Here is a 14,334-nt window from a genome sequence, read left to right as displayed (position 1 = left end):
GAGTGAGCGTTTATTTACACAGTGGCAGGGTGGCAAACAGGCAGTGAGGGATGACAAATAACTGAAGAAGACCTAAACTGGGATAAACTAAAGAGCAAACCTGAAGTCATATGAACTGGAGAATGCAGAGAGACGAGAGATACACGGATGACGAGATGACACAGAGAAACGCAGACTACACAGAAGAACGCAGACAAATGCAGACGAGCCGACAACGAGCACAGACCGACACCCACTAAATATACACACACCAGGTAATCGGGTAATCACACACAGGAGGGGAGAACAGCTGATCCTAATACACACGACGACCTGAGGAGACAAGCTGAACACGATGACAACAGACACCGACCTTCAGAATAAGACAGGAAATCCAGAACACGAACAGGGCACAAGGGGAGGACACAGAATACCAAATCAGAATACACACGAGGCACAAAATGAACTTCAAGGAAACACAAAACGCTGGGTCAAAATGACCCAGGATCATGACAGTTCTAGTATCAAATACACATTTCTTTAATGGAAGCTATTTAACAAATTGTATTGTTCCCTTCCACGATGGTTGCCAGTATCCACTAGTAACCTTTCAAAGCAAAATGTCGAATTTCACTGCAGTGACAGAAGGTAAATTTGTAAACGGACATTACATCTTCACTGAAATATAAATCAGCAGTTAAGGATTGTCAGTTTTTCAGTGTTTTGTAAACTCAATGACAGCATAGGAATGAGACCTTATAGCTTTTTTTCCACACAGGTTAGCATCTTGAAAGAGAGCAATACAAAACATTCTGCTTAAGATGTCAAGATCAAATTAACAATTATAAATGTAAATAATTTAACATAATGTTAGTAACCATCAACACTAAAATAAATTACTGGATTGGCAAACACCTTCCTATTAACATTATCATTAACATTATGCATTTTAGCACAATTACTAACAAAAGAAAACAAAATACCACTTGCATGTCACAACCTTTATTGAAGAGCCACAGAAATAACAGTGATACAGTGAATGTCAAAAGTCCAGCACTGATCATACTGCGACATCTTGGTTCAACACATGAAACCATCAAAGCAATCTTACACCAACTGAATTAAACCTAAAATGCTGTTTCACACAGCCATGATGGGACTATTTAGGCCGAACAACTACATTTCTTCACTTTGAAAACAAATAAACCAAAATGTAAAATGCTGCCAATTAGAAAACTTGTACAGAGAGCAAAAGGAAAAAAAAAACAAAACAGGCCCTGTTCACATGGCAGTTACAAAGTACACAACAATGATTTGTCTTGGAAATTGAACGTCCAAAATGCAGGAGAACCAGTGAGAGAGCTAAATACCTTGAGTGCACAGCAACAGTGAACATTGCTTACATGAGCAGTTTTGTCTTAAAGTTTTGTGCTTTTCTTGAGAGTTCAGTTGCATCCAATCCCATTACCACCTTCTGAATCACCTCAAAGGTGTAGCGGAGCTGTGATGGGTAACTCGTGTTGACAGAGTAAAGCAGGCCGAAAAGCATGGCTACTGCAATGGCCACATTATCCAGGTCCTTAAGAACCACCACACCCTCGATGATGATGCCAACATCAAAAGAGTAATTGCCTGGTGTGTCTCTGGAGACATAGATGCCCACTGTTGTTTTCTCTATGGCACTCAGTGCAGTGGCCTCAGTCATGTCCTGGTTAAAGATAAAACATTTCTTTAAGCACAACTTGTATTTCACATGAAGGGCATTCAAGCTCTGCATTAGTTTTTTGTTAGACAGACACTGGCCCACCAGCAAGCCAGGTTAGGTCACTCAGAAGATTTTAGATGTTCTTTCAGCCTCACAGCTGGGCAAATTTTTTTCCTCAGACAAAAGCTGATGTAAAGATTGATTTCTCCTCCTCATTTTTCTGGAAGTTGTTTGTATAGTCCTGGATGATTTTCATGATAAACCTGGACTTGTTACACTCCAGGGCTGCATCCCAGTCCCAATTCTGGCCTTTTCAGACAGCACAAATGAATGAATTCAAATTCTATTTGTAACATACACTGTACAATATATAGTCAACTGCTTGTGTCCAAGCTGCGGACTGGCTGCAGACATGGCCATGCCATTCCACGGCTTGGTTTCAGCATGGGGGGATCTAGCCACAACCCTTACTGGATACTGGGTGGGAATCAAACTTGTGACACCCGCTCCAAGGGTGTGTACCCTTCCCATCAGAATCTTCCTTCTTTCACTAGAATCACAGGTTTGAGGTGTATCACACTAATGTGACCCCAATTGTGAGAGGAACAATATTTTTTTCACTTTGCGGGAGAGGTGTCATATGGATGTTTTTCAACTTTCATAATAGGGGGCTAGGAGAACCACACATGGACCCCATGTGTGACAAGTTTGTTTTAATCTCAGTATTGGAATCCCTCTGCCAAATTATTAAAGAGGACTACTGGGCCTGCCTAGTCCAAGGATAAATTTATGGTTAACTGAATACATTTTGAAATGTTGCAAAGCCTCAATCTACTCATACAACACTCACCATGTACTCCTGCACCAAGATGTCAGGATTTTCATTCACATAGACGCATAGTCCTTTGATTAGGGACTCCCCTACGAGCAACAATGTCATCCTTAAGAATCATGACAAAGAAAATAGAGATATGTGAACTCAAACTTTTCAGTAGCACAGAGGAAATGATGATGATCAAATGATGATCAAAGACAAAAACTCTTGAGGGTTTTTTTTTACCAGTCATCAAAAGCCATTAAAAATTCTTACTGTCATCATGGCAGCTATATCCTTTAGCTTTTTGCCCTGCTGCCCTGATCTCTTTGCAAACACTTTTAGCAGACTTTCAGAGAGATAGTCAAGCTGGGACAGAAACCTTGACTGTAAAGGCATGGTTGTGATGCGCTTGAACTCTTCATTTATCTGAAACGACATTAAATTATTTTCAATTCAATTCAATTCAGTTCACTTTTATTTATGTAGCACCAAATCACAACAGCAGTCGCCTCAAGGCGCTTTATATTGTACAGTAGATCGTATAATAATGGCAGGTACTGGGCATGATAAGTCATCTGGGCTATGCTATGCACACATCCTAACGAATTCATTACCTTTACACATCAACACATATATGACACAACTAGTTAAGGATTTTTCTATTGTTATTCTCCTTTCAGCACTTACATTACCTCTGCTGGATGAAAAAGAGCTGGCCATCTCTATTGTACATTGCAGATCATGGGGGCATCAAAAATGACTTCTTGTCTTCTCAGTGCAAATGTTCTGTTCATTTTACCCATAACTGTCTCTCTGTTGTTGCGCTTCTTCACATTTCTCTGGTGGCTTATTTTTCAAGGAATTCACACATACTTCAGGACATCCTACTTTCCGGAGATGTGTGCGGTAGTTTGCTAACTTGTATTTGAGGCTCATCTTCATGCTTCAGGATAAGGGCCTCTGCAACTTGGTCAAACTTACTGTCTGTGGGGTAGACTGTGTGCTTGACTACCTCCTGGATTAGACCCTGCAAAAGGTCGGACTTTAGCTTTGGATCAGCAGCATACCATTTTCTTTAAATGCTACATGGGCCTTCGCAAGCTTAATTTCCGCATCATATATGAAACGGGGAATGCAAAACAAATCTGGCCATGAAGAGCGTGATGATGTAGACTCTGGAGATGAAAGACTCACAATGCTGTCACCACAAGTAGATGTGTCATCAGGAGCACTGGTTGGTGGAAAAGAAAACCTGTCTTCACCTTGGTCTTGAGGTTGGCAGGATGTGTGTACAATTTTGATTGTTGCTTTGTTTTGTATTTCTGCCACTGAAGTTAAGTTCACAAACGCATTGCCAAAAAGTGTGTCCATGAACTGTAGTCGGCAGGGTTCCATTATTTTGCACTGAGTCTTTATTTCAGCCTCCAGTTCAGTGACAGTTGAAGGCAGACCAGGAGAAACCATCACCCTCTGACTTCTGTCTGGTCCAAGGATAACTCTGACAATAGCTTGAGCTGTCATGGTCCGACTTCACTCTCTGTTGCTTAAAGAATAGGAAAATGTCATTAGAATCAGTTTTACAACAAACCTTATCTTTTACCGTTACAACCCTTAATACATTTAAGACAATGATAAGAAAATCTCACCACGGTGCAGTTAACACTGTTGAATAATGTAACTGAACAGTCAGTTTGCAAACTAATTCAAACACAAGACCAAAATATGTTTGCAGTGCCTCGGAGTTGATTGTGACCAATTCTTTATTTAATGCAAACGTTACATTGTGACACACTAGACATTAAACTACATTTGGCTGTGATATGGAAAATATTCGTTCAGAAAATCAACCTACACCGACAAAAAGTAGTGGCAGGCAGCAACTTACCGAAAAAAGTAGAGCGGGGCAGCTCGACTTGACTGGAATCTTCTTCTTCTTCTGTATAGGGTTTATTGGCGGTTGGCAAACAGCAAAATGGTGCATTACCGCCACTAACTGGTGTGGAGTGTGGACCAAAATGACAAAAATGAAATAAAATAAAATAAAATATTCAAATTCTCCCGAACAAATGGGTCTGCCTTAAAAACCAAATTACAGCCTGATAACTTTCACTTATAGAGCTCATGCGAAATAAATCAAACAAGTCCAACTTCACTTTCATAACTTGACTGAAATGGCAACATTCCTCACCCACGATCAAAACAACGCTAGATGAAATCACGTGCGATATCGTGAGATTTGGCACTGCTTCATTATTGACTTACTTCAATTGAACGTGATATGAACAAATTAATGTACCCTCCCCTGCAGATCATGTAGTTTCTACACTATTTAGTTACACTGTTAAAAAATTCCGTTATAAAAGCGGAAAAAGTGCTGGTAATTAATTACCAGCACTTTTTCCGTTATTGTCTGAGCACTTCCGTAAACCTTAAAACGGATATTTCTGTAGATTTACCCGAGTTTTTCTGTACCTAAAATGGAAAATTCGTATTTTCCATAAATTTCGGCGTTATTGCACAGACAATTCCGTAAACCCTATAACAGATATTTCCGTGAGATTTACCTGACTTTTTCTTTACCATTTACGGACAGTTCCATCAAACCTAAAATGGAATATTCCGTATTATTTAAGTACTCAATCCATACCATTTACAGACACTTCAGTCATCCTAAAATGTTTAATTCTGTACCATTCTCTATACCGTTTACCATCAATAAAGCACAAATGTAGAATCACAGCAATTATTTATTTCCTTTAACAGCTGCCAGTGCTTTAAAGTGATTTCACTTTTGTGGTGAATGATTTGCAATATTTACATTACAACCATTAAAACATTCAGAACATCACCTTCACATTCAGAGAAATTTTACATACATAAACCAGCTGTTCTCTCAAAGAAGTACAGCCATGTCCTTTAACAGGAGATGCCAAATCTAGCAACTTTTTAGCATCCACAGGCTGACAGGCATTAATAACAAATTGATTTGTTAAAGACAATGACAAAATAAGACAATAAAACTGCCAGCATTGTTGTTGCTGTCTCACCTGTCAGTGCAAAATGAGGAGCCCCTCCAGGAGGATGCAGAAACCTACACCTCCAACTCCACATATCACACCGACAGGCAGAGCTCTGCAACCAGTGGCTGACCTTTCTACAAAAACAAATAGAACATTAGAAGTATTACATTATACAACTTTTCTATAAAACATCAGTGCAGCAATAACAACCATGACCTTAGAAGGATGACTGTGCAACATGCCATAAAGAGATTTTTAAAACTCTTAAAACAACTTAAAACTAAAAAAATTAAAACTTACACCTCCAACTCCACAATGACAGGAAAAGCTTAACCGAATGACAAATATCGCCCACCTTCCCTCCCCTTAACATGGGGATTTGAAACTGCAGCATGTGTGTTGTGGGCATCTAGTTAAAACATCTGAACTCACCTAATACTGTAAAATCTGTATTTCTACTCCCAAGCCCCATGTTTTTGGATTTGCCTTTTGTGTGTGTGTGTGTGTGTGTGTGTGTGTGTGTGTGTACATTCAGTCCAAAAGGTATTTTCTGAGCTCTGAGAACAGCTCAAATGGCCCATTCAGATTCCTTCTGCTTGCATTCAAATTCCTTCAGCTGAGAAACCAGCTTGCACACCTGTGGAGGAATGAAGTGCCGTTTCTTCCCCTTCTTCTCTGCCTTGGAGCCTCGCTCAGGATTGACCCCAAAGAAAACTCTGAGGAAAAAAAAAAAAAACAATAGTGATATGCAGACAAAGTTTGCACGTGTAGTGTGGCTTGACAGGAGTGGAGCAGTTCAATAAAATCCTACATTTGTTTTCTTCAATATGCCCCTATGTGTGAACCTCTCTATCATTCTAATTGACCATCTGTCTAGAACCCAATGTTGTTGTGGTGCTGGTGCCAGTGGCTAAGCTTATCTCTTCCTTTGTCTTTTCAAGACACATGCATTCACACTGCGCATATACAGAAATGTTTGCAAGGGCGAGAAGTCTGCTTATCACCAACACATGACAGCATGCATCCTCAATGTGTATGCAGGGATATTATAAATGCACAGAACACAGAAGGGGATAGAAAACACAGTTGACATTGTCCTATCAAAAGGTGTAACAGCACATTTGAACACGGACTGTCCTGGGGTTATTCAAACATGGAGTGGAGAAACTGTGACATTCAGTGCACGTTACACATCAGTACAAGTATTAACATTTGGGCATGAATCCACTATGTAGTATTTTTTAAATTAATATGTTTAGTCTTTCCTTCGGGGGTCCCTGGAACAACATATTTTGAGTTTGGGGTCTGCAGCCAAATAAATTTCAGTTTGTGTGTCTTTGACATGAAAAGGTTTGACCACCACTGACATAACCTGGTCTCAGGTGCTAATGGTTTTAAAGAGATAGCTCAAACGAATTTTGTGTCAACAAACCATTCTGAAAAAAATATGTTTTTGCTCCATTTCCCAACTAGAATCATGTTATGTTTGTTTTGTTATTGATTGACTTAGGACACTATTTAAAGCAAAAAGCATGTTACCTGCCCTTTAAAAAGATATGACACATTTATTCCAACAATAGTCTTCAACAGGGAGCTACAAAATCTCGAACAAATCCATATTCAGGGGATCATAAGCCAATAACAGCTGATCTAAAAGCTCACAGCATGTGGCGACACATTTTGAGCTTGTACATCTCAGACAAACGGGTTTAGTGTAGATTGACAAAAAGCAGGTCAGGTGCAGAAAGGCACGGCAAAGTCACATTTACAAAGTATTTCCAAACAATGAGTGCTTACCTTTGCATGAATTCGAGAGTAAAAGCCATCTCCGTGGGTATTGGACGTTGCAGACATAAAACATGGAGAAGACGTAGCTCAAGGCCACAATGGGAGAGGTGATGTGGTCATTGACAAGTAACCCATCAACAGCAATCTTGAATTGCTGGTCACCTTAAACACAGATAAAAACCATGTACGATTTAAAAAAAAAAAAAATCCTATATTTTAAGGCAAGCAAAACATTTCTTTAATAAATATGACACAACAACAGCTTATAACAACAGCTAACAACAGCTTGCTGGGATACAAAAAAAAGATTTAACTACAAACCTCTGATTAGGATGCATGGGGTCACTGGGAGTTCGACTTCAGGATCTGCAGAGATCTGTTTTGGTGACAGACATGATACATGAATTAATGTTTCCAGTGCACACAAACCTGCTGGCAAATTGACTATCTGCTAGTGTCTTCATCAGACAGAGGTAGCCATTATGCACAAACATTAATGTAAATAGTTTATAGATAGAGAGTTTATAGAGAATATCAGCAGCACAATTAGGGGAATCTATACTTCCTACTGTGGTTGGTTACTTGGTTCACCACTGGATGCAAATAATTATCTTATCTTTCCTTGGATTTTTAGAGTTGCTCAGTTCATACAGGAACTGCAGCAGTCTGGTTAACGTGTCGCTGTGTTGCTCCTCCATCTCAGCCATTGAGACTAGTCGCATTTATTTTGAGGAAAAAAGAGAAACAACAAGACATTTTTAAAAAGTTTGTATTTTTATAATTTTTTACCTTGAACATAAACAACAGAAGCAAAAAAGGATTAGGATGGTGCGATATGACGATATATATCAGATGACGATATAAAATGTCTATCGTTTCATATTATACGCTATCATTTGTTTTGTGGTGTTGCAAAATAAACTGTTTACGGCAATATTTTTTCATGGTTTTGATGGTCACTGTAGTGGCTATCTTATTTCTTAAAGTTCTCTCCTTCTCTTATACTTACAATAACCACACTATGGACGGACAAGTGACTGTTTTTACGCGCACTTTTCGTTACCAACAGTGACGGTAAAACCATCGTGTGGCTCTGCCGTCCGCTTGTTTATTTTCCACATAAACCTTTTACAATAAAGCTCAAGCTTCTGTTGAGACTTTTCAAATGAACTGAAATGATATACATTATTCTCAAACATAAAATTTCAGAATATGCATCAAACAAATGACCTCAAATAAAAACATCAAGTAACTATAAATGGCGCTTACAGTCACCACTCAGATGAAGGCACAGAGAATACCAGCATGGCCAGCAAGGATGAGGCAGAACCAGCTAGCTCCAAGCAGATGGACCAGTCAAAACAAATGGAGGACCTTATTGTTAAACGAGGGCTACCTCTGTAGCATGGACATGGTTTGGTTATGAAAAGTCTGACACAAACTGGTCCCCACCACCACTCAAACACGACACTCAAAATAATCCTTAGACTCCAACGTTAGAACAGGCTTTTCCTCGCAGCACGCCGTGTAACAAATACTCAGAAAGAAAATGGCGGCCGTTTAAACTCATGTCTAAAATGTATAGTTTCATGCATCGGTCAAAACACTCGACTCCAGGTACATGACGCCCAACTGAAAACACTTCACATAAGTCGAGTTGCCGAGAATCACAGAATTTAAAGAAAATGCACTATTTTGTGATATATATATCGTTATCAGGAGAGATATGTCTTATATTGGGATGCGAGATTTTGGTCATATCACACAGCCCCATAAAGGATTATAATTCACGTAGAGTTGCATACACATAACGACATTCTGTTGCAACAAAAGCAGTTTATAAATGAAGTAACATACATACCTTGAAAAACTAAATCAACCACAACATTAAACTCACCTTGTTTCTGTGGAAAAGGTGATCAGGGTTTTATTTCATTTCCTGAGACCAGCTGCTCTGGATCATCACCAGCTTGTATCTTCATCTTCTTTTTAACTCGGGGAAGTCTTTCCTTTGCTTGGCCATTGCTCTGCACTGGAAAACCAAAGTGTGTGATCAAAGGTGAAATAAGGGATATTTTTCCACTGCAGGATTTAGAGTGCGTCAAGTAGTAATAGCTGTTGATCCATTTCCCAAATAATCTCTAAGGATCTGAATTTTTAAGAAAGATACAAATATCTCTGCTTATATTTGGCTAAAAGCTTGATATAGACATAACAGTTTATAATATGTCAGCATCCCCCACAAGGCATATAAAGCTCCTGCACACCAGCACTGCGCTTACAATACAATACAATCAAGATATAGTTATTATTGATTTATTATTGCATTTTTTAGTAATAATTATTAGTATTTAATCACATTAGCACAGTGGGGTGCCAGAAATATTCCACATACTAGAAATGCTGCTCAGCATTTCATAAATTACATTTTCAACAAATGTTGGAGTAAAACACAGTTACAGGAAAATGTGTCTGTCTGCAAATATTAACTAAACATTTCTATGTGCTACAAAATAGACATAATTGTAAATGTAATGAGGTGAAACTATACTTTCAATCATATTATCACTACAGTCTGTTAACCACCGAAATAATCTATGCTGGTCAGCTAGCTAAAAGTCTTTACTTTAGCAGCCCAAATCAGAGGCTAACATTAGCATTTGCTAGCGCCAGCCAGGAAGGTCTGAGGCTTAAACTAGGGTTAGTGTAACTTTGCCTGAAACCCTTTAAATTGTACAGTAGAGCCAACTGTAAAACATAGGTATTGATATAGTACTTATTAGAGTCCTAAAATAATTTCTTCCTCTCTATACATACAATGAAGTTCTCACTTTTCCCAGTTATCTACATCGCTGACTTTCGCTAATTAGCTAGTTAGTAGTCAATACCCAGAGAGACACAGACAGCTAACTATAATATTTATGAAAACTGGTTCAGCCACTGAAGGGCAAAACTGGTGGTATCACAGTAAAAATATTTTTAACATTAACTAAAATGAAAAGCTTAAGGCATGTTAAACCTAAATAAAGATTATTTAAAAATGAGTCAGCAAAATATTCCTGACTTGTCTGGAGACAGCCGAAACCAGTTAACAAATAAATTAACAATTCTTTCTAAATAAAAATGCGGAGTCTTTTGAAAAAAAATTATTTTAATTAACGAAAACATGAGTTTTAATACTTACCACGGAAATTTGAAGGCAGTTTCTCCAACTCCAGAGTCCAAAATCCAGATGAAGCCTGAAAGAAGTCTAATGGCTGCTCTTGCTCTGACTTTTCCCTCCTTTTTGGGTCCTTTTTCCCACAATGCATTGTAGTAGTTGAGAAATACAGAAAATACCTGTAAATGACTAATACGGAAAATTCCTTCACGTTTATACAGTAGATTGTACTGTATTTTTACGGATTTTTTTACAGTGTACACCTAACTTTAAAACATGAGGCAGTTGTGTTAAATGCACCCAAGATGATTACATAAATCCAAGAGCTGGCCAATCCCTTTTTTTCAGTGTGAGCAGAGAGGGCAAGAGAGTGGCATGGCTGTGGATAGCATTACCATCACCATCAAATTAGGTATTTGGTTTAATATATTGTTACTTCAAAATTAAACGTAAACATGTTGTTTTGCATTTTGCAGCCCTGATTCAAACTATCTTAAATGTTTCCATGCAAACCACAGCGTGAAATATTTAATATTCATATTATTACATTTAAACAAAGGAGAATTCTGAGGATGGAATACATGACATGTCTAACATTCATCAATGTAACATGGCATTAGTATCATAATACTTGTGTATGTAATGTAAATTTGTCTGTTATTGTGTAAATACTTACGCTATTGCGTACTTCACGCACATGGAGAGATGCCAAACTGCATTTCATTGTTCTTGTAACAGTGACAATAAAAAGCTATTCTACATGAAAACATCAACCTTTATTATCTTATTACTGTAACGTTAGTAGCGCTGCATGCCACCGGTTCAACATGTTTGATTCCAGATTACTCTTGTACTGTTTACAGTCTTTGATATTACTATCACCACTATTGTTTCCACATTATTACCTCGAGTTATTTCCCCATTATAAACTTCAGATTAATATTAATCAGTTTAATAGAAATCAGTTCCATGGGTTCCATGATAAGAATGCTGCTCTTGGGAAAAAGTCAAAATATCACTAAAAACAGTCAAAGTTTCATTTTGAACATACTGCATGTTTTCAGATTGTGCACACGAGTATCTGTTTAGCATTAAAAAAAAAGTTTAGTACAAGTTTTAAAAAACGGATTTTGTAGCCAGAGGCTTCTGTCAGATACAAATGTGGCAAATTTGTTTCAATCACACAGGCAGGTTAAAGCAGGTAAAATAAAAAAGTGTGAAACAGAACAGAGGGTGACGCTCTCCAAACCAGGCTTCAGGTGCTGAACACTGAGCATGCACCAAGCAGAGAGTCAACCTCGAAATCAGCTAAATACCAGATTTCAAAATAAATGCACAGGACCAAAAGCTGTCTCGTTTTAGTTTATATCCAAGTACCACAATTATAGTTTAATGAGCAAACATTAATGAAACTCAGTTTTTGGTTTTTAATGGCGGAAAGCCAAGAGCATCATTTCAGAAAAGAAGAAGAAACAAACAAAGAAAAGCTAATAGACCAAATGGGACAAACTGGAAAAGGCAAATGATGCCAAAGCTTCCATAAGAAAAATATCAAAGACTGAAAAACAGAAAAGGGAAACTGAGTCCCCACAATGTGGCCGTGTAAAAAAAATACATGTTCCCAAATTATGAGTAATATGTAGGTACACATGCATTCATAAACACACAAACACACTCACTAATTTAAACGGTTAGATTTATCACTGTGCTAGCCACTTTCAAATGCACAGCAACAAAACTACAAAGAAAACAAGGAAAGAAATAAGTCCGAAGTCTTAGTAATGAATGCAGAAACACTGTTAATGCCACCTCATGGGGAAAACTTCTGTTGCATTTGGGTGCTCTTGGTAAGCTCATTAAAACTGCTGGCTTGGGAATTTAAGGGATTATTTAATCTTATTTATAAAATCAGGGTATGGGAACTCAATGCAAGCTCCAAGTAGAGCTTCATCATGCAACAGGAAGAAATGGGAGTGAGACAAAACATTTTTCTGAGCATGCAGTTTATTGAAAACAACGTTTAAACTGAAACAGGCTGTTTACAACAACACCCCCAAAAAACCTGTAAATCCCCCAAAACAGAGATCAAAGTTCCAAACATGAACTCAGTAATGAGCAGCTCCACCGTTATTGTTGATCACTTCAAAAATTTGTTACGCCATGCTTGATGCAAACGCTTCCATGAGGTGAGTGGGAGATAAATAAAAGATAAATAAATATCATCTGTGTTTAAGAAAATGACAGAGATCATTAAAAAATGGCTTTATACCAAATCACTGACAGACAAACTGTTATAAGACTCTGGATATGTTTCTGGAAAAAATGTTTTTTAATTTGTTATGTTTTATCGATAAAAACTCAGAAGCATAGTTACCATTACGACTCTGAAGATTGAATCTATGAGCTGTGGGAACACGCCATCGCAGAGCCATGTGGGTGTCACACCAGCAAAGACACAGCTGCAGCTAATACTTCTTAATGATTTCATGTCATCTGCAGCATATGAACACCACTGGGTTCATGTGAAAACAGCTCTGATGAGCTTATCTATTCTTAAGTGGCAGATATTGGAGATTTCATGGAATCGGTTTCATTCATCATTGTCTTGTGGTTTCTATGCAGAGACACACGTGCTTTCTGTACACACCAGCTTCCTAGTAAACACAACTGTCAACATACCGTCTATATAAAAATGTGAGTTACTGTCACACTTGTCTTGTAGACAGAGCTGACTTCCATCTATTTTCTGCTGCTTATGCAAGTCCAGGTCATGGAGAACAGTCTAAGCAGAGAACCAGTATTGTCCTCATGCTGTTCTATCTGTTCCAGTCTCTTCAGGTGAAACCTGCCATCCATAAGGAAAGTATTCTGGTGTAAATGTGTATAGATGTTCTGGCTTACTAATTGTTGGACGTGTTGTAAAGTCCTTGGTTGTCAGTAGGTGATGATATAAGTGATGGTGTGGCTCATTCCTGTAGGTACGAGTTCAGAGATAGTGGCTAATGTTATCGTCATTGCAAATGGGACAAAAGTTGAGGTACTGCAAGATTTTATTTTACTTTCTTTGTACTTAAAATATTATGGTTGTGCAGCAGCACACAGAAGAAGGTCCTGGTTCGACGTTTCTGTGTGGTGTTCCCATGTTCTACTTGTTTAAATGGGTTCTCTCTGGGTTCTCTGGAAGAGCATAGATGGATATGTGTGTTTTACAGCCTAGATTTAATTTTAGGGCTGAATTGATTCATTGGCTTTTTCCAATAATTTGATTACAAAAATTCTCGACACATTATTTGCTTTGATGCTTCGTTTAACACATGAGTCTATAGCGCCACTGTCGCCATGGAAATGTGAACTGCATTTGCCACTAAAAACAGACCTGCAATACAAAGCGTATTTAGGAGCAGTGTGGGAATAACACATTTGACAACATTAAGCTCACAGAGCCCCCAGTTTTAAACAAAACACTGATAACCCAGTGGCAGACGTATTGATGATGATGATGGCATCATGGCTTATCTGTTTACACACCACACTGAGCATGCTTAAATTATACAGCTAGCTGTTTAAGCTAAGTAATGGCAGTCGTCCTATTTTACATGGAAAAACAGGGTGAGTCTAAAGGGGGCATGGGGTGTACTAGACCAGATTCATTTTAAGGCTTTCATAAGATTTTTCAGATTGAAAGTGAAATAATATAAAATGTTGTGTTAATTAAACCAAGTTAGTTTTAAACATAAAAAATATAAAAACTTTTTTCACAGCCAACAGAAATGTACATGCGTCGTTAAAACTCAGAGTAAATTCTTTATGCCTTAGTTTAGATGTCTTATTTTATCAACTTTGACCTTTGACTGCAGCTTATTTA

General features: G+C 38.1%; 1 long non-coding RNA gene across 2 annotated transcripts; it reads right to left on the bottom strand.

The window, feature by feature from the left end:
* Positions 1-7,356: 7,356 nt before the first annotated feature.
* Positions 7,357-10,628, bottom strand: LOC120443521. 2 transcript variants are annotated; one of them, XR_005615474.1, is made up of 4 exons: positions 10,494-10,628; positions 9,207-9,341; positions 7,631-8,021; positions 7,357-7,471 (listed from the first exon to the last, which is right to left on the bottom strand). It is a non-coding gene; the product is annotated as an uncharacterized LOC120443521 (long non-coding RNA). The 2 variants fall into 2 exon arrangements; XR_005615475.1 differs by having other exon boundaries at positions 7,631-7,685.
* Between the last annotated feature and the right edge of the window lie 3,706 nt (positions 10,629-14,334).

This window comes from Oreochromis aureus, linkage group 2 (assembly GCF_013358895.1).
Source record: "Oreochromis aureus strain Israel breed Guangdong linkage group 2, ZZ_aureus, whole genome shotgun sequence".
NCBI lineage: Eukaryota > Metazoa > Chordata > Actinopteri > Cichliformes > Cichlidae > Oreochromis > Oreochromis aureus.
Note: the sequence above shows the minus strand (reverse complement) of the source record. Positions and strands in the feature narration are given on the sequence as shown.